Source organism: Thunnus maccoyii, chromosome 12 (genome assembly GCF_910596095.1).
Source record: "Thunnus maccoyii chromosome 12, fThuMac1.1, whole genome shotgun sequence".
In the NCBI taxonomy this organism is placed as follows: domain Eukaryota; kingdom Metazoa; phylum Chordata; class Actinopteri; order Scombriformes; family Scombridae; genus Thunnus; species Thunnus maccoyii.
Genome location: NC_056544.1, coordinates 13,206,987 through 13,231,253, shown reverse-complemented (window position 1 = coordinate 13,231,253; position 24,267 = coordinate 13,206,987). Strand labels below are relative to the sequence as shown.

At 42.3% G+C, this 24,267-nt stretch overlaps 1 long non-coding RNA gene across 4 annotated transcripts in view; it reads left to right on the top strand.

The window, feature by feature from the left end:
* LOC121908941 overlaps positions 1 to 24,267 on the top strand; it is a 29,748-nt gene that overhangs the window by 4,481 nt on the left and 1,000 nt on the right. For 2 of the 4 annotated variants that reach the window (XR_006099325.1, XR_006099326.1), the window contains exons 2-3: positions 6,505 to 6,589; positions 14,306 to 15,153. This is a non-coding gene — a long non-coding RNA (uncharacterized LOC121908941). Of the gene's footprint in view, positions 1 to 3,258; positions 3,472 to 4,741; positions 5,427 to 6,504; positions 6,590 to 14,305; positions 15,154 to 24,267 lie in introns of those variants that run through there. The other 2 variants (XR_006099324.1, XR_006099327.1) reach the window with 2 other exon arrangements.

The following is a 24,267-nucleotide window of genomic DNA, read 5'->3' as shown; positions in this document are numbered from 1 at the left end:
TATCGAGCAGTTTATTTGGATGGAGTGAAATTATAAAACACTAAAATCTGTCTTTGTTGTAATCAGAGGATCTATGTGGAAGTAATTTGTAAGTAACCTTTTGAGACTGATGCAGGTTAATTTGGGCTTTATTTACACATTCTTTTTAATTTTACAATTTCCTTCCTTTCCTTGAAATAATTATCTCATTTCAATTAGAAAATGAGATATCTTGGTGTGTGTTACCTTACTAGAGATACAAGATAAACTAACAATTTTTAGAAAGCCCCAAATCTAATAATCCTCCAAAAAATCATCCTTTTTAAACTATTCACTCACATATTCTGCTAATATCAGAGCAAAACTATGAGCGAACTGTACCTGAAATATTAAAAGAACATCAAAGCAATACTATAACATATATTTAAAAATACTATAAAGTGCAATAAGGCCCTTTGAGCAGTACAGACACACTTGAAGTCATCATAGAAATGCTACCAAAGTTTAACCTAATTTTTCATGATGCAGTGAAGAATGTTAATTAGTTTGCGTTTAGGGTTTAAAACTTCAGAATATTTAATGAGGGTTTTCGCAGCCATGTGCTCATGTAAGAAGTATTCATGTAGCCAGCAGTAGAGAAGGAGGAGGTGTAGGAGGAGGAGGAGGAGGAGGATGAGGAGGAGGAGGAGGCCCCAGGCAGCGCTGCAGTGCAGAGTTCAGCGGGGAGATATTGTTGTGAGCCTGGGAAAGTGTAGCGGGGCTGACGCCAGACTCTGCTGTGCAGGGTGGGGGGACCTCGAGGATCCCAGACCTGATTGTCATGTAAATTTCTCTCCGGCACGTTGTTGAACTTGATGTTGACTTCTTTCTTTTTCTTTTTTTTCTTGTCTTTTTTTTTCTTTTTTGGAGGAGGGGGGGTAAATTTTCCCTGTCACTTGTTTGTGGGAAAATCCATCTGAAGACACACACACACACACACACACACACACACACACACACACACCGTTTAACAGATTTTTAAACCCTCAACAAACCTTCAGTGTAGTTGACTGAATGTACTTTATCTTCAGGAATTAATATAACTTTTGTGTTATATTTTTATACAACCATCTAGTGTGATTGAGTAAATAAAAATAGTTGTAATTCTGTTCACAACTTAAAGGACTTAAAAGATGTTTAGTGGTCGAGCTGCTCTTGTGCGTAAAGATTTCTCCAAAAAAAAAAAAAAAAAAAAAACAATTAATGCATGAAATTTGAGTGTTTTCTTGTTGCTACATTAAAACAATGTTTCATGTTTCAGCCTCTATTTTTAAATAGATTTTAAATTTTCAGTAACACTGATGAATGTACATGTGACGCCCTGAGGGAACATTTACTGTATCTATTTATTTATAAATGCAATGAAAGCCTATTAAGTGACGTGAATAGCTATATTTTTTAATCAAATACAATGTAGATGATGCACGTGTCCTCTAACACCACGCTCACGCATGCTCAGAAGCAACGAGCACTGTGCATCCAATGAAAATGAACCCTGCTTTCATGCTAATGTGGCACATAATGATATATTTTTTAAATTGTGCAGGCCTGCCTCTTGTTTCTTAAACCGTGCCAACAGCGCTGCGTGCAGGTGTAAGTTCAATTACAGGATGACATGCAGCAGAGGCCACAGCTGATTAGATCTACTTATAAATGATGCAGAGTAGAATAGGATTCATACAGTAGAGTCGGACCTGTGCTGCAGCCTGACAGAAGAGCTGCACCTCCGTGATACTAACAGATTGCCCATGCGCAATAATCAGATATGTAACTGCTATCTGATGCAAGCTTCGTTTGGAAACCCGTACTGCATCTTCCTACTTCTTCTTCTTCTTCTTCTTCTTCTTCCTCTTCTTCTTCTTCTTCTTCTTCTTCTTCTCCTTTTTATTGGTTTACCTGCACACACACACACACACACACACACACACACACACACACACACACACACACACCTTTTTAAATATCCTTTCAAACTTTGAGAGATATTGCAAGTTGCTACTCGGGTCTTGTGTCTGCCACTGGCTTCTTTTTTTATCAAAGGGTGTGATTGTTATCGCGCCCACTATCTCATCTCCTCAGCCCTGATATCACTCATATCATAATATCACTCTCGATAAGGCTGCATATAGCCTGAATATGCTATCAGGATTTAGCTAGGCGTAGGCCTTTTCTGCACCAAGGACAGAAACCTCGGATTCCTCTGCTCAGGTGCCTGCACAGCGAGTTTTTGTTGTATTTAAAATAAAGAAAAATAAGCATCTGGAACAATTTCTCTTCCTGTACGGAGCTTGAAGAAGGTATTGATTAGAGTAGCCTATGGCCAAATCCTCTAAAAAGGTCACTGTAGGTACAAGTATGGACAAAATCTGCTGAGAGTAATGTAATAATCATGGAAAATAATCTGTAGCAGCCATAAATAGGTCAAATGAACAGTAAAGAGAATGTAGGTCAACTTGTTGACCTCATTTCGATATCCCTATTTCCCTTAAAATGCATTTAATTACATGTTTATCATTTTATAATAATGTACATTCTCGACAGAGGAGAGCTGACTGGAGTTTTTTAAGTATTTTGAAACGTATTAATTATACGTTTTTATGCTCAAAACATCCCAGTTGAATCATCTGATATAAGACAAAATAAACTCAGTTTTTTATGATTTCAGTCATGTTTCAGCTCTGATCAAAAGAGGCTATTTGGAGATTATTTGTTGCTCCAAATGAATTTCACAAAGCTGTAGAATATTGCTGTGAATTAAGAGGATTTTTTATATATAAAGTTTGTGCTCCGTTATGGATATTTAAAAAAAAAAAAAAAGAAAATGCTTCTGTAAATGTGACAGTAAATGATCCCCAAAGAGCTGAGACGAGTGTGTTTTTTTTTTAAATTCACAAATTTAATTAAGTGAAGTTACAAAATGCCTACTCAATTAAAAAATCAAGTAGACTCTCAGAATAGCAGGTCAGACTCAGCTCCATCCGGACTCAATTTAATATTTAAGATATTTGACGCAGTGCTTGACTGATGAGGATAATTGGGGGAATAAACTCCTGATTAACACACACCTGTATTCAATTTTTAAATTGGCTTTAATGATTTCAGATCACCGCCTCTCTCTCTCGCTCTCTCTCTCGCTCTCTCTCTCTCTCCCTCTCTCTCCCTCCCTCCCTCCCTCCCCCCCTCTCTCTCTCTCTCTGAGGCGGAGTTTATCCTCTCTGCTCACCGTGTGGACTCTCTGCACTTGTCAGTCGCAGCTCGCATGTGTGCGGGAGAGGACACCGTGTTGTTCTTATGCAAGTCAACGCACAGATAGGACACTTTGCAGCTTAAACACTCTGCTGCTTCTTTTACACTATTTTCTCTCATCGCGATCAGACTAAAAACAAATCAAGGCGGAACTGAGATCCTTGGAGGATATTGACTTTAGAGGAGTGGAGTTAGCCTGATGTGCAAGTAAGTGGGGATGCTGGCTTTATGTGATGACTAGTGTAACTGGACTGTAAAATGAATTAAGAGGTTCTGTTGTGTGTTTTATAGCCTGCTGTTACACGTCCATCACATTGATTGTTGCAGGCGTTGTGTGAAGGCTGTTTTATGGGAACTTAGCTTGTCTTTTAGGCCTGATGCTGCAGAATAACTGCTCAAATCTTGCAACATAAGCCCACAATATTGTCAAAAGGCAAACCTGTCTCTTAAAAATGAAATGGTTTTGACAGACAGGGTTGTGTGCAGCCTGTAGTTACATATACTTGTGATGCTGTGCAAACACAAAATATAGCCTATAGTGAAAGTGATAGTTTGTACTTGTGCAATAAGCTTTTTGCTTTGCTTTAAACGTGGTGGTGCCAATAAAGAAAGAGTTGGATTTGATGGGGATAGATTGTGCCAGTTAAGGAGCAATTGGATAGTATGTCAATCAGTGTGTGTGTGTGTGTGTGTGTGTGTGTGTGTGTGTGTGTGTGTGTGTGTGTGTGTGTGTGTGTGTGTGTGTCTGTGTGTGTGTGTGTGATAGAGAGAGAGAGAGAGAGTAGGTGTGTGCTTAAACTATTAATAGAAACCATAACCACCTACATATAATGATACACATAAATATCACACTTTTCTTATCCTGAGCAGTTTGGTTGCTTCTCCATATCTCTCTCTCTCTCTCTCTCTCTCTCTCTCTCTCTCTCTCTCTCTCTCTCTCTCTCTCTCTCTCTCTCTCTCTCTCTCTTTCTCTCTTCGTGTGTGTGTGTGTGTGTGTGTGTGTGTGTGTGTGTGTGTGTGTGTGTGTGTGTGTGTGTGTGTGTGTGAGGGGGGCTCTCAGTGCAATGTGACCACAGGCAGGCTCTCTCTCTCTCTCTCTCTCTCTTTCTGTCCTCTCTCTTCTCTCCCGGAGAGGCTGCCCCTTTAAGAGGACGACGGGTTAGTTTGTGTCTTTGGTTATCTAGCTGTATGAGTTTTAATTTCATAAAGCTAGAGAACCGAAAGTACGAACTGACGCCGAGCACTTCGGAGCCGTGGGGGGGGGAGTCCTCTCGGCATGGAGGAGATGATGATGCCGGGGCGGGCAGCAGGAGGAAGCAGGAGGGACGGATGCTGAGGGAGGCTGAACGCCGCCGCCGATGAGGAAGAGTGGTGGTGGTGGTTTTGGGGTGGTGGGGGTGATGGGGGGGGGGGAGGTGGGATTCCGCTGATCCAGAAAACAACACCGGCATGATTTTAGCGGTGCTTGCTGGAGAGGTGTGGGCACGTTCAGAGGAGCCACCTGCATGTCTGTGAGGGCGTGAATGTTGCTGCTTTCAGTGGTTTGGGCATCGCGGTGACGCTGGGGCCTATTGAGAATCAATAAATCGGCTATCGGTTCAACTTTAGAGACACAAGAGAGAGATGCATATGGAAAAATACAAAAAAAACACAAACTGCATGCTGTTGTGTAGTTGTCATAACTGTGTGGGTGTTATAACAGTAATATCTTGAGGGGGGAGACAGAAATAGTTAAAGGTCTCATTTGATTGGTCAATCCGCGACTCACGTGACGTGTGTTGGCAGCATCAGGAGCAGCATCAGCTCGCAAAGATCTCACATGCTGGTTATGGCGTTTATTGTAGGCCTAGAAGTTGGTGGAGCCTTCATCATAGCCAATAATTACACTGCATGAATTTCTCCTGCAGAGCCGCATCCAGTGGAGGTGCAGACTCCCCGACTCCTCTGATACTCTTGAGTTGTATTTCCTTTATATGAGTGTTGTAGGATAAGTGAAGTCCCCTGGCTGTAATTAACTTGACATTAGGAGTTTTGTGTATAATTGGATACACATGAACATCACTCGGTGCAAGATGAAGCCTCAGAAGAACACAGTCAGAGAGTGTAAAGACTGGACCGACTGCCTTGTAACAACACAGAAAGAGTGCTGAGTATCACACATTGTGGGTAGTTTTGGTCCTTTTTTACCCAACCAGAACCTGCAGAGTTCAACACATCAAATTCAGCAGCACATTGCATCATCTAGAGCGAAAGAGACACGACCATCTTCAGCCTGTTTTCGAACATGCTTTCATCATTTGAGCTGAATCCTGTTAGACATGGCAGATATGTTCAAATTTGTATTTTGCTGGGTGGATTATTTTCGCGCTCGCCTGCTAGATAAGAACAAAATAGGACAACGGCTCAGAGTTTGATCTATTCTTAGAGCAGAATCAGCAAGCCTTGGAGATGACTGAACATCCCTGAAGTCCCAGCATGCTCTATTTAGACCATGACTGACAATATTTGATGTGCGCCGTTAAACAAGAGCTAGGATGATGTGTGACTGTGTGACTGTGCGAGCGTGTGTGTGTGTGTGTGTGTGTTGTTGTTGTCATCTGCATATGAGAGCCGTCGTACAGTTTGAGTCAGTATGATTTGACCTCCACGTCCTCCATCTTGGAGTGATGCAAAGAAAATCAGGGATTTAAAAAATGATGTTATCATGTAATCTCTATCTTTCTGTTCAATTCCTCAGATTACATTGGTACATTTTGCAGAATTTACACTCCATGTTTATTTAGTATACAATATACTTCTTGTGCAAACCTGTATCTTAGTAGCTTAGCAACTGGGATGCTGCCCAGACCCAGAAGCATTCTCCATACCATCGCTTTGTGGAATAGTTTATCACTAATACCACTAAGTGTGGCTTTTTCATTACATTTTACATTTTTGTATTTTCAAAAACACTTTTGTCAAACACGACGTACTCTACATGCAACAGAAAATATATATAACCTTGCAAAGAAGCAACAATAATGACAAGTGCATGGGAGAAAACACCACTAATGAAGACAGTCAAACAAGTTTAGCAGATATTTGTTAGCTTCAAGGTCAAAAGAGCTGCATTTATTTCCCTCCACAGCCCTGCAAGCTACTTATTTATTCCTGGAATATGTTGTTTCATTAAAACTTAGAGCTACAGCTGTGCTACTGTTATTTTACATTCATAGATCCTCTTTTCTTTTGTCTTAAAAGGAGAATGCCGGCAACATCAGCCCTAAAGTTTGCATCAACTTACAACGAAGCCAAACGGCCACCAGACAGAATGAGGAGCCTGCAGGTAAATATTTAAAATAACAGCACATGCATGCACAGGTGTGATTCACGTGGTGGTTTGAATTGAACAACCCATAATGCTGCCAAGTGCACACATAAGCACTTTCACTTAGTCTGCCTCATATATTTTGGGTTAAACAACAAGTCCATGGATTTAGGAGACAGGTTCAGGTCAGATAGTTGACGCAGGTAGTTTTTGCTTCCACGGTGCCATGAGCCAGCAATTGTGCAGCGTTGCTGGTGGTTGATTGTTGTACATATTTGTAGAGCTGTGTGGATGGAGTTGGTTGTGTATGTGTGGGTGTGAAAAATACAGAAAGAGAGACAGACAGACATATTGAGGATTTTGTGTTTTGCATCAAGAACGCTTTTTTTTCAACCGCTGTAATCCTCACTGTTTTATTCAAACGAAAAGGGGCTTTCAGAGGGACATTTACTACCATTTTTATTTGCACACAGTAAATGTCAGTGTTTTTATCATTCATGTATACATATATACAGCGTCTAGCAGCAATAGACTGTAGCCTACAGCCATGCAGTGATTTGAGCGAGTGAAGTAAGACCTCCATGTTGAATCCCATCATTCGTTTCTCCTTTGAAGTATTAACATTTTTTACATTGTACATCAACCCCCCGTCCTCCACACACACACACACACACACACACACACACACACCTCTCTCTCTCTTCCATTCTCATACAGTCAGCGTTTTATCCCTTTAAACACTATGATCCTATTTGTCAGGTAGAGTGTGTGGTAGGTGCAGGGGAGGTGGCCGTGTAATCTTTGCTGCGGTTCTTTATCCCGTTAGGAGAGCGCAGGCGTAGGGCTCACCCAAAGGTTTGGACCTGCTCATGTGGAAAGAGTGTTTGGGTGGCTCTGTCCTTTTCGCCCCTAATGCCTTGACGAGCCACCCTCCCATTGTCCAAAGTCTCCTGATTATTGTAAGCAACGTATTGATTTGCATGAAGGTATAGCACATGCATTATTCAGCACCGGCAGCATTTAGTCAAAACACTTGAATGTACCGTAAATCACAAGAGAAGCCTGTTGAAAGATGTAAGATATAAGAAACAGTTGACATATTTTGGGTTTCTTTTTAATATAAAAATTAAAATTCTTAATTTTAATGCCTCAAATAAATAAAAACTTACGCCCGGAAGATGCCTTTTTTTTTTCAACAAGATCGAAACAGAAACATTCTCAGCTTTAAGGTTGTCACTGTGTTCTCTTCAGTTCTCCCTGAAATAGTTCAGCATTAGGAATTAAACAATAAGTACATATTGTTAGCAAGGTCAAATCTTCATGGTTCCGCAACCTTGAAGCTCAATAGAAAGCTCAGTTATTCAAATTTAGTATGGAGTTCTTTGAGTTGCCCAGATTTTCCCAAGCTTTATATTAGCATATGCAAGGACCGGCCTGTGCTGCTGTTTTCTAAAGTGGATGTAAATTATAACCTCAGTATTATACAAGCTGATAGGAGATAAATCTCTGCAGTAATGCATTGCAGCGAATGGGGGTGGGGGGGGTGTTAGAGTGTGTGTGTGTGTGTGTGTGTGCGTGTGTGTGTGCGTGTGTATGTGTGTGTGTGTGAGGTACTGTACAATAGCCGGTGGCAGATGGAATACAGACTAGCAAAGCACTTGCTAATGGTCGTGCTAAACTCTCTTTTCACTTGTTTTGGTTTCTCCAGGTTTTCTGCCACATTTCTAGAAAAAAAAAAGGAGAAAAGTAGATGCATCAAAACAGAAAATTTAAAACAGTTGCAATGCTGCTGAAATAGTTTTGCGAGCGTGCACACATTTGTTTTAAAACAAATATTAACACAGGGAGATTACTAAGTCGAAATTTGCACTTGTGCGGTCCAAAAGGCTGAGGGGCTTCAGGCCTCACGAGCAGAGTGAAGATCTCTTTGGAATCCCTATGCAAACTAGGGCTTGAATAATGAGATGTATTTATGGAGGGTTGGGAAGGGGGTCCTGCTTTTGAAAGCCAGTAGGCCGGAGCCTGAATGGGAGAGAGGGAGGAGGAGGGGGGGAGTCGGACAAGGGGGAACGGGGGTGTGTGTGGGGAGGGGGTACAGGGGCCCCCAGCAGCCCGGGCCGAGGCCGAGGCAGCTGTGAAAAGGGGTCCCGTCTTTTTCCCACGCCCAGCAAGACGCGAAACACTGCTGCAGCTCGCTAGGGTCAAGTCCCATCGCTAATATATACACACATACATACACACGCATGCACACACACATAGAGGGGGAAATGTGTGTGTAAAAGTTGTGCAAATTAACAAGCTGTCTGGGAAGCTCTGTGACATGGGGACACCTGCTATTCTCCCAGAATGCTTTGCACTCTCATCAGGGGCCACTGGGCTTGATGGGACAACAATTAGGTCATAACTTCAACTTGAACTTAAAATTCTGTTGTGGACTGAAAAGAACCGGGATTCAGATTTTTTTCTTTTTCTTTTTTGCATTTTTAAATAGTTCACATACCTTATTTTGAAAATAATAATTTTTAAAAGAGTGTAACAATTACACACTAATTGTGTATTTTTGATGCAATGACGCAAGAACATTTTTTTGCAAGACGTTTTGGAGAAAAAGTGTGAAATTGTTGTCTTTTTTTTTTTTTTTTTACTTTTGCAATTGTTGATATGTCCATTAATTCAGTCTGTGAAGATAAACTTGGCCTTGTGCTTGATCTGAGACCCCAACTGTCAACTTGGCATTGTATGCGTGCACACACACACACACACACACACATGCAGAGTCACACATACACACACACACACACACACACACACACACACACACACACACACACAGCTTGCTTCAGGGACAGACAAAAGAAAAATTTAAACATGAAATGGAGGAGGGTTGGAGGAATAGAGGACTATAGAGGAATGTTTTTCAGCTGAACTCTCAGTGTGACCTTCTGTCTTTCTTCAAACACGGAGCGCGAGGAGCTAAAAGACAACGGGGACATTTTAGACAGAGAATACTGATCATCACCTCTTTTATTCACTTCGCAAAGATAATCAGCTTTAAAAAAAAGCAAAAACATCACACATTTATTGAGTGTATTTTACTGAAAGCCTGCCGTTCAACTGAATTTCACTATTTCACATTTTGGGTTTTGCTGGTTCCAGTTTGTTTAATCACTCGCTCGTGTTTAAGAGCAGATCGAGCTCCCCGAGAAGCTCTTAGAAATGTCGTCCATGTCATGCAGCTGCTCTTTTACCGCCTTCCACATGAAGCTTGGTGTCACACCCATTCCCTCTATCTCTCTCTAGATACTGGCACACCAATCAAAAACGGTGCAGCACTCAGTTCCCTCCCCACTGCCTGCCATAGCTACATCAGAGCTGCACAGAGCGGTGTCCCTGTAATTCAGTTCCCCCTGCCTGCTCGAGCTCCTTGCTTTAATTCCACACTATGAAAGACACGCCTGCTATCTCTTTGAGCATATTAGTAAGCATCCCCTCCTCTCTTTCTTTCTCTCTCTCTTCTTCAAACTCCCAGCTTTCTCCTGCCTGTCCCTCCTTCTCTATCTCTTTCTCCCCTCCTCGTTATCATCTTCCCGTCCTATTCAGATGAGTTTCAAATAGAGAGGGGGACCCTTCTAATTAGCTCTGTAAAGATGCTTTGTCGCGTCAGTGTGGCCACCAGTGTGTGCATTGAGAGGGGATGTGTGACAGCTAGTGTTAGCATTGAGAAAGTGTGTATGGGCCCTTAATGAGGTTTGTTAGCTGAGTGTGTATCCTGCTGTTTGAATACACCCTCGGCAGCCTTTGAAGGAACAGAGATGAAGAGAGCGAGGAGGAGAGAGGAGTCTTTCAGCGTTGCAGGTTGCAGAATGCAGATGATGTATTATGCTCAGTGTGGTTTCCATTTGAACAGCAGATGAGAGGAGAATAATGCTTCACTTGCGTTTCGTTCGTGAAAAACTATGGGAAATGCACGGGGGTCAACGCGCTCATCAGACGTTCGGGGGGACGTCTCCTCGCCTCAGAAATTTGTAGCGACTCCAACAAACTGTGTGGATTCAGCTGGTTGAGCAGGAAGAGAAACTGGAGGAAGAAAATCATGTTTTCGAGGGGATATTAGCGAAAAGTTCATGTGGTTGAGCACAAGAGAAGGTGATTGTAGCTCTAAGACACTTTTGGAAACAGTTTCTTTTATGAATGGGAGAAGTAGAAAGACTTGTTAGAAATGATCATTGTGTAATTAAAGTGTTGGGAAACATAGAACTTGAAATAGATTCAGTACAAGGACACTTAAGATGATGGTTAAAATAATTGGTGATCAGTGAGAAGGGAGAAAAAAAAAGATTTTTAAGAGTTTACAAAATGCAGAGGAGAGGGGGTGGTTGCGGCGGAGGAACGAGAGAGAGATTAGAGATGGCTGGAAACAGATGAGAGCCGGAGGTGGAGGGTAGATGGAGAGAAAAAAAAAATTGGTTGGGAAATGAGGGATTGTATGGAGCCAAAGAGTCAACCTGCTGGGCCTGCCTGCTGCCTCAGAGATTGTAAACTGTCACTCAGGATGCAGACAGACAAGCAAGATAGACATCATTTGCCCATATTACCCTCCACTACTGAAATTGTCGTCCACGTAGCCCTCCCCCCTCCCTCCTCATTGCATCTTCTTTTTCTATCTTTCACTCCATTTCCAGGAGATGTCCGTGCACACGCATGTATATGAACTCCCTATCTATTTCCTCTATCTCCTCCGCTACTTTCTTTCTGTCTCTTTTTCCCCGTTGATGAAATGAGTCAGCTTGCAGTATACTCTCCCCTCTCATTGTGCGATGGTTCGTTGCCTCTCCATAGGAGGTAGAGAGTGTTTGGGCTCTTTCCCCTGTTTTACCAGTTTACCAGTGTAATCCTTTACACCGGCACAATGAGCTCTCACTCCAGCCACAGGATTCTATTAGGCTCCCAGAGAGACACAGGATCTCCATAAACATTTTCCAGCTACAACCCCCCCACACCCATGCCACCTATACTGCCTCGTAGCTAGACCTCAAACACAGTCCATAGTTTCCTTTTTACATATTAAGCACCTCTTTTGTTTTGCCAGGGGAGATTTTACCTGTCTGGAAAAGGATGGTAGAATAAAAGCTTACACACTTACAATACCAACGGCTTGTTAACACAAACCGACTCACAAAAAAAGCATTCCTTTACAACCGCAGAGTATATATAACAAGCAACCGTGAACAAGCAAATGCTTGTTATATGGTCTTTGGAGGCATGCTAAAGATGTTTTTAAAATGCTGAAGTCATTGGAGGATGTGATTCCTGCTCACTGCTGCAAACATGATGCCATTAAAGTCTGCAGATAAACTCCCCAATCTGTCATTTCATGCACATACTGTATATCAAATTCACAGCCTGGCTCTGCATTTCGGTGTTACCTTTGAAGCGTACAAAAGTAGACATGTATTTTATTTCAAATAGTACTTCATCTTCAGGGGGAAAAGTTGTATCCGATGATATTAACTGTTGCTAATATTCCACCCCCTTCATCCCTAGATGTCTATCGCAGTCAGCACAACATGCAACAAGGATTTTTTTAGATTAGTTTTTTTTTTTTGCATTTTGCTTTTATTGGTTAGTGTCAGTGTGAGACAGACAGAAAACATCACAAACCAAGATCAAACTAGGGACGCATGCAGTTATCTGTTATGCACCTTAATCTTTAGGCCACTATAAGCATTTACTCAGTAAATTAAGGAAAGTAATTCAGTCTCAGTGACTGCTAACAGTTTGCTGAGTCACCATGTCACTGCAAGACATGGATCATGTGGCCAAGCTCTAACTTTCTTGAGTTTCAGATGAGATTTGTTTGAAACCATTTAATTTTTTTCATGTGGTCTGTTAGCGTGGCTCCGTGTATTTCTTGAAAATGCCCACATAAGCTAGAGTCCTTTCAGTAGTCAAAGTCAAAGTCCTTTCAGCCATTTACTACAAAAAACCTTTTGCTTCAAAAATACAAATGTAACACAGATGCTATTTGTTCAGAAGCTCATGTTGTTTGTTGGGTAAATACAATAAACACATCAAGCACAATGAGCATGATAAACACGGTCAAAGACTAATGTTTCCAGGCTCTTTAGCTTCATCTAAATTAACTAACAAGCACAGACAACTTGATCTACATATTAACCAATCAGAAGCGAGATCTAACCGAGGTCATTATAAGTATTCTATGATTAGTTATCCTTGACAAATTAAATACTATAAAATATCAATTATTTATAAATATTTCTCTATTGTATGAACGGCTCTAATATGGTCTTGAATAAGAATTAATGCCTTAATGCAGCTTCATGCACAATAATCAACATGTTCTAGTATTGGCCAAATTTTCAGCTATTGTCCTTCTGCCTTATGTTGAATTATAACAAAGAACAAACAATATAAACAAAACCAATCCAAGAGAAAGCAGGCAAAACATAAGATCTGGCATGTTAAATGTTAGAATAATGATACTGACTATTGCTAGAGGTAAACATATCTCTACTGAACATTCTTTAAAATTTTTGTGATTATTTAAGGCAGCAGGAGGTCTCATGCGACGTGTTTGTCGACATGTCTCTGTTTTGTCCCTCAAGTCCAAAGCCATGGGTCACAGGGCTCCTCTCTCTTCCCCTCTCTCCCTCATACACAAACACATCCCTCTATCTCCCATCCGTCTCTCCCCTCCCCCCCCCCCCCCCCCCCCCCCCCCACTCATCCTTCCCTCTCCTCCCATCTTGATAATGCAGCTCTTTTCTTTCTTGCTTGGTGGAGGGCTGCCCTGAACCAACATTGTCCCCTACGCCGGCTCTTGTGGGGGGCCCTATTGTGTGTGAAGGAATGGGGAGTTAACACCCATGTCTGAACCCTCTCAATGGGGGCATTGTGTCTGAATCTTCCTCCAGCTCACCCAATCTCACCCCACGTCACTCCCCTGCACAGGCCAAGCTAGGGGCTACTCTGGGTGCTCCCCCCATTATATGTTGAAAACATGCACATAGCAGCGAACTCAAATTCACGAACAAATCATCCCATAACCGCCCTCAACTGTTCATAACCCGCTACTCTTTGTGTCTTATTAATTTTCCACCAGACCACACTGAGCTGAATATGTCTTTGCTGCTGGTTTTGACAGAAATGCGGGCCAATGGGTGTACGGTTATTGAAGGAGGCCCCTGCAATTCGCTTTTTCTCATAGAAAAGAACAAAGCGACACATAAAGGACTATATTGTATTAGCATGATAACAGGATTCAGAATGCTTTCAGAACATTTCAAGATGCAGCGCAGTGATGAAATCTGTGTAAACAAATTGATCGAAAAAGTTACAATGCTCATCATTTAATTTACACTTGCAAACAAATATTGCGTCATAAAGTCATAAGACATGGCTGAAAAATTACACATTTCTAATAATGTAGGTTAGGTGTAATTATTTTAACCTGAGTGATTTATATTTCTGTAAAAAAACATTTCTAAATATGAACAGATGTGTCTGTGTTTCATACAGTACGCTGAGCATTTTTATTTGTTTCTGTATAGCAGCGAGCGCCTTGGGGCAGGTTACAAAAGAGCAAGTTGGCGTTTTCTTCCCACATATTTTTAATCAAAGTGTTAGTGTTTACATTTGCATTTGCATTGAGCAGAGGGATGCTGAATGCCAAAGGTGAGATTTTGAAAAACACTCTATTTTCCCTTTTTTCAGATGGAAACAAGGGTGGGTGGTTGGAAGGCTGGATAAAGGCTGCTAGATGACTGAACTCAGAGACACGGTGCAGCTCATCATCATTGCCATGGGCTCTCGTCTTCCTCCTCTCCTCCTGTGGCCCGTACCTCCATCCAGGGGTCCAGCACAGCCAGTAAAGCCCAAGCGGAGTGCTAGTGAGTGGGCCGGGAAGGATGGAGAAGGTCCCTGAAGGCTAGAAGCACCTCTGGAGCTACCAGCATGCAGGAGAAATCAATATGAAACACAGAGCCTGCACAGCTCTGAGTGGGGTTTCCTGTGTTATTCTGTGGCCTAAGGGCCCGCAGACCTCCAAAGGACAGGCCCTGCGTGGCCCTCTCAGCTGCAGCTCCAGCTCCTCAGACTGGACCTCAGTCCAGCTCTCCACTGGCTGTGTGTGGTTCTGCTGAAGGGGATCTCTCCCCAAATAATACCCAATACCCTGAATGTTGAAACACCGCCGAGAGGGATTTTTTTTTTCTTTCATAAGATTGACATATTCCCCACCTTCTGCTTCTGGCTGTTTAAAAACCAGTTTGGGAGTTCAGCTTTTGACTCACTCTCCATCCTCGACTCGCCTGTTGTTTATTCCCCAACCAGTTTTTACATTTGACAAAGAGACAGTGCGATCTTTATTTTCTCCTCCACTCTCGGTTTGCCGTTACTATGGTGAGCCGTAGACATGTGTCTTTTCAAACCAGAAACACCGGCACATGCTGTATGAACATCTCTTTTTTTTTTCCATGACGTCTATTATTCAATCCCAGACTGTTAAAAAAAACTGACTGAACAGCAAAGAGGGCAGAGATTCTAGTGGAGATGGTAACATGGTAGGTATCTCTTTTAGCTCTTCACATTTTCCACTCATTCAATGAATATGCTCTCATTACCTAATATGTTGCCTAAAATAGTGTGTGTGTGTGTGTGTGTGTGTGTGTGTGTGTGTGTGTGTGTATGTGTGTGTGTGTGTGTGTGTGTGTAACATGGCAGCCTGAGATGATTTTTGGGTGTTGAGAACAGTTTATATATATATTTATATATCTTTAACATCAGGAAATGTTTGGAACTTAGCAGGTTAATTTAAGTGTTTTGTGAAGTTTGCTGAATTATCAGATCACATCTGAACATATTGAATCATACATCTAAACACTATCAACAGAGAGCTCTGTGTGTGTATGAATGGTCTGTAGATGCTTGGCCCTGTAAGTGTTTGCGAGCGGCGAGCAGCAGCGGTGTGCACTACAGAGCTCCGGTCCCAAACTGCTGTCTTCGTCACAGTAATGCAGTGTGTTGTTGTGTTTCCATCCAGATGGGCACAGCTTCAGACAAAATGGCCGCCAGTCTTTCCCTCTGCCAAAGATGGCGGGCGCATCTCTGTTGTCTGCCATCTGTGCATCCGTTAGCTGTTGTCGAATGCAAATCGAGACTAATTGCATTTGCATAACCTCCAACCATCATGTTGTTGGCATGTGCTGATAATTGCTCCTATGAACGCGGCGGAGCGAGCAGGAGTGAAGTGATGTTTTAAAGCGTACTCGGTGCCGTTAGTTTTTCTCTTGGGGTGTGAGTATTTGTACCCAGAAATATGTTTGATAGGTGTTCGGTGCATGTGAGATCAAGAGTCCGCTGGTCCTGCTGTGCCATATGGCATGCATGTTTTCATGTGATTCCCTCGTATGCAAATGTGACACTGTACAAAAGATTAAGCCGAAGCTTTTTTTTTTTAATCAGATAGCGCTCTGTCACTCATGCACACTCACACTCACGCTCTTTTTTTTTTTTTTTTTTACACACAGACATACATAATGTACAGATGAAAGCATTAAGCAAACAGAGAAGCTCAGACACGCACACAGACTCTAATTAAGAAGGGATCCATAGGCCCAACAAACTCCAGACAGACACACCATAATAGTCTCATTTTCATGCACATGGGTGTCTGGTTACCATGGCACTGAACACATCGTGGGGTGACTGATTTTTGCTAGAAAAGGGTTGCACATGAAACATATAAATATGCGGTATCACAAAAATTGCTTCTTGAAGAACACTGATTGTAGCTTTGAAGTATCGTGTGAACACAATTTCCTAAGAATAGACCAGTTAGAGGAAAATGACAGAAAACTGAACTCATATATTTGAGACTCTGGAGTCACAAAATAGAAGATATTCAATACGTCTGATCTCATAACTTGGCATAATATCGCCAGGAGCTGTTTTGTAGTCAGAGGACTGAAGTGTTGTATAAATGCATTTCTCACGTTTCTGCATCCCCGCAGAGTGTCGTTTTGTGGTCGTATTTGATTGAGCAGGTCTTGTTTTTGGCAGCGTAAATTCATGCGATGAGAGTCGTCTGAGCGGATGAGTAACAATGCAGCGTTCGTATTTGCATTCGCCCATCAAGGCAGCTGCTGTGCTGTACAGTTAGGTCTACTGTGGGCAGCAAAATGGCGGTCACGCGAATCACAGGGTTCTGTCTGCTGGTCGTGGGAGCTGAGGAGAGGAGAGAGAGAGGAGCAGGGAGGAGGGAGGAGTGGGGGGAGGAGGGGGAGGGGAGTGGGGAGGATTTTGGGGCGTCTGGTTCGAGAGAGAGGGTTGCAGGGTCTAGACTGTGGGGTGGGGGGTCGCTCAGGAGGGGAAGATGGAGTGGGGGGGGGTGGTTGTTGGTGGAGAGGTTATTATTTGAGGAGGGGGGGGCCCGTCTGGTTTTAGGAGGAACCATTAATGAGGGGCTGGAGAAAAGGGGGGGGGGGGGGAGTTTGTCTGCATTTGTGAACATGTGTCTGCATCTCGGCCATTTGCATAAAGCGATGAGGGCGTCCATATGCTGTGTGGCGAGGCAAATTCAGTCACAGTCTTTTGCACACCTCCCAAGGTCTCTCACACGAACTGAAGGAAAACCCGCCGAGTGTTGCGCCCGTCCGTATCTGACAGTCACATTATCTGTCGGGGAGCAGGAACACGCTCTACCCCATTTCTCACAATAACACTTAAACACTCCTACAATACTGAAGCCTCATGTTAGACGCATCCCTGTTTCTGTCCATTACACCATCCAATGAGGAGATGTGAAGCCGCTTTCGGCCAATGACAAACGGCAGAGAATCAGGAAGAGGAAGGAAAGGGCGACGGGAGTCATGAGTTTACCCTTCATGTGCCGGAGAAAAGAGAATCAACAACACAGCTTCAGCAGCAAGAGAGGAAAGAAAAGGATAGCGGGAAGGGGTGGGATAACATGGGAGCATTATTTCATGATGAAGCAGACATGGCTTTCCAAACAGAATACAATGGGATAGCGCATGCATTGGAAATAAAGTTGTAATTTATTAGCTATCAAGCATTTCTTTGTGCGTACATGTCCGCAGAATTTGTAGAATATTTACAGATCAATTTGAGGGGGAAGAAAGGAAAAGAAAAGCCTCCCTTCCACTTAAAAAGAATAAAGTCAGGAAGGCGAGGCAGTCGTCATGAGGCTAAAAAAAAAAAAGTCAGACAGCTAGACATGGGCACAATGCAGATCTCCATAATGTGCTGTATGAATACTGCCGTGATAGTCTCCTGCGCTGGAGGTCTGAGCTCGGAGCGTGGGAATGTTAGGAGAACATATGCAGAACAGTCGGGCGATGGCGAGACAGCCTTGCTAGCATGAATGCTGTTGTAGCAGGTGAAAGAGGACCCTAGAGTTCATGGGTCAAGGCCACTGAAGAGGTTGTCTGGTTCATGTGTGTATGTGTGTGTGTGTGTGTGTGTGCGTAGGCCACTTGGGTTGTCGTCTGGGTCTTGTAGGATGCTAATGAAGTTGCCCGGCTGTTTGATAAGCAGCGCTGCCTATTGTTCGCTCAGAGAGGACTAGACTGGGTGTAGACTTGGACAAGAGCTCCTTCATCATGTGTTTCGCAGCAGAGTAGCAGACAGGCAGCCTAAAGTCAGACCTCCCCTGCTGAAAGTGTGATTGTGTTGTCTGGAAGCCTTTTCTCCCCACATCTCTGCTTTCTGTGACATTTCTTCTCTGAGTGACACGTTGGTCTCAGGCTCTCCAGTGTGGTGCCTGTCTTTGTTTCTTTCCAGATTGATGGCAGCTTTGTACCAGGGCTCTACATTTCCATGATGGAGGAAATTGTCAGGAGTACACTGGTTTAGAGCATCTATTCAGATGCCAGATTTACAGCTTTAGCCGCTGTGATTTCTGTCAAATCGAACTTGAATATCTCATTAATGTTTTTGCCAAAACTTTGAAATGTCTTTCATCTTAAAGCATAAGACTGGTGATATTCTTTATTTCACTTGCTGCCAGCAAACCCCACGAAAAGACTAAAACTAAAAAGTAAATTCATCCTACTAACAACGCAAGTAACAACGCTTTTATCTTGTTATTCTGTGCCATAGAGCACCAAAACTATTAACTGGTTAACTGGGTGAGATCAGTCCAAATACTCTCTAAAGAAACAAATGTGTGTTGCAGTTTTTCTCGATCGCTTACACACTATAACTGGACCTATTAACTAAACATCCCAAACCGTGACGCCATCTACCAAAAGACCGACCCAGTTCCCAAAACTATAAACACTATTCCCCTGTTTTCACTCGTGCTCATTTAGAAAGCACTGGCATTCAATATCATTAACTCAAGTCATCACAGCTGGAACCCAGTTAATACACAAATCTCCAAGTGGGAACACTGAGAGTCAAAACTGTTCACACACCAATCAGAACCTCAGGACAGATAGACAACAAGGCTGTGAGACAGTTCACTTGTTTTGGAACAATGGATCCACAAAGACCTGAGTTAGAATAAATGTGATTTCTTTCTATATGTACAAACTGTTTTTTTTCATTGTTTTACTGGTAAATACATGGAAATTATTTTACTGAATTCTACGTTCTTTATCTGTTGCATATTTTACAGTACGTTTACTTTTTCATTCAATTTCAGTTTAATTTACTACAGTATATTGAGGAATCAAAAATTTTGAAAACTTATACATGTGTTGTGTCTTTATATTATGTTCATCGTGTTAAGAGGTTGTTCTGGGGGGAAAACTATAAGCACCATTATTCATTGCAGTAACAGGTTTTTACAGTGGTGTTATGAATTGATCTCACCAGTGTGTAACGGCTGTTTTGTAGAGTTTATGTATTTGATGGTTTTTATGTGATGTCTGAAGGCAAAGTTTGGTATAGATGTAAGATTACATGGTTTTGAGTGGAGAGTTTTGTTTTTGACGTGGAAGTTTGAAGTTTGTAAAGATGAGTGTGCAGTCATGCATTTGTGTTTTGGGAAATGGAGTATAATTTCAAGAAATGTGTCTCAGCAATCGAGAAAAACTGTAATCCACGAGTGAAAATAGTCCCCAACAAAAGTGCTATGTATTCCTGTTTGAGTAACATTGGCTGAAAACTACAGTGCCCAGCTGTTTTAGAAAATAACGTAGCCTCTTGTAACAATGAAACTATAAATTTGTAACCTGCTTGTAAAGATTCACATGTTCAGTCGAGATGGACGTGGCGTTGCCATCCCGCCACAGACAGCGTGGCAAGTTGACACAGACTAACACATTGTTGGTTTTTGGTCTTTTCATGAGATTTCTTAACAACGAGAGAAACATATAATGCCGGCCTGATCCTTTAAACATATTTAAACAGCATTTGTACCAAGTCGGAGACACGTGTGTTTGCCTTCTGTCACACTGTATCTAGTTTAGCGAGCAGGATTACCTTCATGCAAAGGATTAATTTTTGACGTGTCCTGTCACCGTAAAGAGCTGCATGCGTAAAGGTGTATTACTTATGGTATCCCTTTAAGAGAGAAAGCATTACCTCATCAGGAGCCGTGTAAAGGAAGGAAGTGAGTGAATGGGTGAAGGAGCGCAGTGCTAACTCTCTCCACTCCTTTATGCTTGTGGGTGCAGGCTTCATTAGCTCTACAGAAAGGACAGCTCCCTCCCAGACCCCTCAATAGACCCATAGACCTGTCTCACTGGCACAGGCTCTGGCTCAGTGGGGTGGGTGTGTGTGTGTGTGTGTGTGTGTGTGTGTGTGTAAGTGTGTGTTTGTGACTGCGGTATGCGTGCGTGTTTGCATGTGTGTCCCTCAACCATTCACACACCACCAGGCCTCATAGTTTCTCACTCATGCCTAAAGGAAGCCTGGCATTGACACTTTTTTGAGACTCACATCTCTGTCACTCTCTCTTTGTCCCTCATTCTCTCGTTTTCCCTCACATGCTTTCCATTATTCTCCATTTCACAATTTTTCCTCATTGTGTTTTCTCTCTCAGGCGCTTTATTCGTCTTTGACTGGACATTCAGTAAATGACCATATGCTGTACAGCACTCCGACTGTTGTACGTAACAGCAGATTTTGTTTTCTTAGACTTAATCTCATGTTCCTTTATTGAATTAGTTAAACTTTCTGACAATTCTCCACATTACTGACTTTGCGTAAAGCCTATACCACTCTAAAAAGATTAGTCTGCATTGGAGATTAAAAAGGCTTTACAGATTAATGCTTAATTTAAGGAATAACTTGCACCAATAAATTCAGTTTTGCCAGTGTTTAAACTACCGTTTTTGCAAAATGAACATGACACTAATTGTATTTGCATTGATTAGTCAGCAGAAATTTGACACCCGTAAACTCAAAAAGACCAACTGAGCTCACAATACGCAGTAGCGAAGAATCTGCTTTTCATCAGTCTGATTACTGAAAACTTAGATTCAGTACATGCTGGTACTTACAACACTGATCTTCAGCCATTAATAGTATTATAATTGAGATAATGCTCAACAGCAAATTTGATACTTATAATACTTTCCTTTTTCCTCTATTATAAGCAATCAGCAGGTGAGGATTAACTACCTGTAATTTAACTGCAATTGACAGATTAAACTATTTTTTCTGTCACTGAAACACCTTCTGACAGACATGATGCTTAAAGGCCATCTGTGTATTAACTTGACATAATCTGAAGGAAATTATGGAAAAACAACGATCCTGTGTGGACGATGGGAGGCTCCTATCCTTCGAAATAAGTTTCTCATCAGGCAGCATGTGCGGGCAGCTATTCTACTCGGGGTCCTCGTCTAGTGAGGGGGAGGAGACATATATATAGGCAAAGGTGCTAGCAGAGATGATTAGCATGGGCATCCGCCATCGTTTCCTCTGCTCATTGTTGCAGTGCTGCATTAATGAGCCCGGCGCGCATCAGACAATCTGCTCATGATACACACATGTACATACACACTCACATACACAGTCTAAACATGCAAAAGCACAGACATACACATCAACACCTGCCATTTACTTGATGGTGATTGGTTTATTCATTAATTACTGATTTCAAGTCGAGTCCAGGTCATATCTCTGGGGGTTGAAAACTCGGGTAAAAGTAGAGCGAGGGAAACTTTGTTACACCCACAGAGAAATGCAAGCTTTGACTCAGAAATAGTGAGAAAAAGAGAGAGAGAGAGGCCGACAGAGGAGGAGGAATGAGAGCACAATACTGTGGCCTGGTTTGTGGTTCCAGAGGGATAGAGACACTTTCGCATTTCCCCTGCAAAACGAGATAGGATGAGCTCTTTTACACACACACACACACAAATATACACATATACACACATGCACGCACACCTTGTTCCCTCCGTCTAAGTGAGCCAGCACTCAGTTCGTGCAGCTTTGTTGTTGAGGCAGCAGGAAACTTATTGCCCCAGATTTAAAGCAAACCTCCGTCACACATGCAGCAGTTAACTGTTAACTCACTTCAACTGAATTCACCTCAAAATATTTTCAATCCTAATTTCATCTTTCTGTTTTGTTATAATCAGAGTTGCAAATATCCAGTAAACTGCATGTGTGTGTGTGTGTGTGTGTGTGTATGTGTATACATGTGTATGTAACAGACAGCCTGACCTCTGACCTTGTCCTGCTGTGAAGCTTTCATTCCCATAGGCTGGGGGCTGTGGTTGTCTCTGCACACACACACACATACACACACACACACACACACACACACACACTGTTGGCTCTATTGGTATAGCTGTCCCTCGGCCACCCATTCAGGGCTCAGTCACGGCCACTTAGAGCGCAGCAGACTCAGGGATTCAGACGAGCTGTGATCCAATGACATGTATTTATAATGAGGGGGCTACGGGGACGTCTTTGTTGGACGGACACAATGTCAGTATAAGGGTGTGTGTATGTGTGTGTGTGTGTGTTGGGGAGGGGGGTTAAATACAGAAAGAGGGGAAGTGGAGGGAGAGAGAGTCCGGTAGACCTTCACACACCCTCCTTGTGGGGATGAATTCAGACTTTTCTTACTTTTCCAACTCTTTCACACATAAACACACTTTCTGTCTTGCCTTCTTGAATCTGTGGGGGGAAAAAACACCCTTGTTACCATGAGAATATCTTCTAAAGACTGACCACGTCCAGCAGAATTTGTGCAGTGAAAGTTACAATAAGTTAAGGTTTTGTCAAAGCAAATCTGTAGTTCTTGCTGCAACTCCAAGTCAAGTCTCAAGTCTTCCTAAGCAAAGTGAAAGTCAAGATCTTTCAGATAATGCTGACCATTAAAATGACTCAGCAAACTTGTGAACTTGTGTTTTATGCAACCAGATCCTTTCAATGCATCAAACTAATAATGAAGCATTTAAGACATATGGCTGAAGACTGCTCATTAATCCCTTAATTTCTTTTGAGTGTTCTGGGATTTTACCAGGTCAAAACTTAAATGTTCTTGTTTTGAAGTCCTAAATCAAGGAGAGACTTTAGGGAATAAAGTCTCACAGCAGTCTCTGATTAAAATACATATTGGATAAATCAAGAACATCAAAATAAAAACGCATCCCACGATTTTTCCTCAGTACGCTGCAGTTTATTCACCAAATGCTTTCAGCTGTCTTGCTTTCATCAGAGTGTCTGAGGTTGTTTCCAGTTTCCTTACAGTCCACTGATCAGTCATATGACTTATATATCACCATAGATACTAAGTTTATAAAACAACGTGACTATCACCTTTTTTAAAATATAGTTTTTGATGAAGGATGAAGGCAAGATGTCCAAAAATGTTAGTGAATGAAGTGCAGGTGGTGTGTTTGAATTTTGATGGAAGCACAGATGTATCCACATTTCGCTATTTGTGCATTCTCAATATTAGAAATTGATCAATCAAGAACAAAATACTATTTTGTGTTAGAAGACACAAAGAAATGGTCTCTGCTCACAAAGACTCTAAAACTCCTGTTGTTATTTTAGGATTTTGTGAGCGTGTACAGAGGAGGGAGGCAGAAAAGGCGTTAAAATAAGTCATGTTTGGAAATGGTGCATCCATTTCTACTGACCTCCTGTATCTGTGCGGCTCTTATTATTCTGATTGTAACACTGTTACATCATTCAAGGGTCACATAATCTCATCACTGCTCTGACCTTTCCACTCCGCACTCCTGCTTGTAATTTCACTAGGAAATTAAACGTACATATTTTACAGTCTTTGGAAGTTGCTCTCTGTACGCTAACAGTGTGTGTGGTGTGGAGACGATCTGTAGGTTCCCCTCTGCATACATTAGCCAGTTGTCGGGACAGCGTGGGCAGGAGAAGAGCTCTGGAGAGCCCTACAGGCTCGGGAAGGCCCCTCATAATTGCCCAACGTCTGAAACGCTGCATCTATCCAGGGACTGTAGTCTAGCTCCTCAATCATGACTACACCTCTTCTCCTCCTCACAACCCACACACACGTTGACTCTCACCGTCCATCAGTCTGCACTGTTTGAGTAGAAACTGGCAATTTCAAACCTACGAACCCGAAGTCATTTTAGCTTTTTTACGCACAGTTTTGCTGAATAGTTAAAATGTTCAGTGGGTCTCACAAGTTCTCATGTCCTCTTGTTACTGCTTTTACTTTCATGATTAAAGTCTGGATGAATTAGGATTATCTCTGCTAGTCGAGT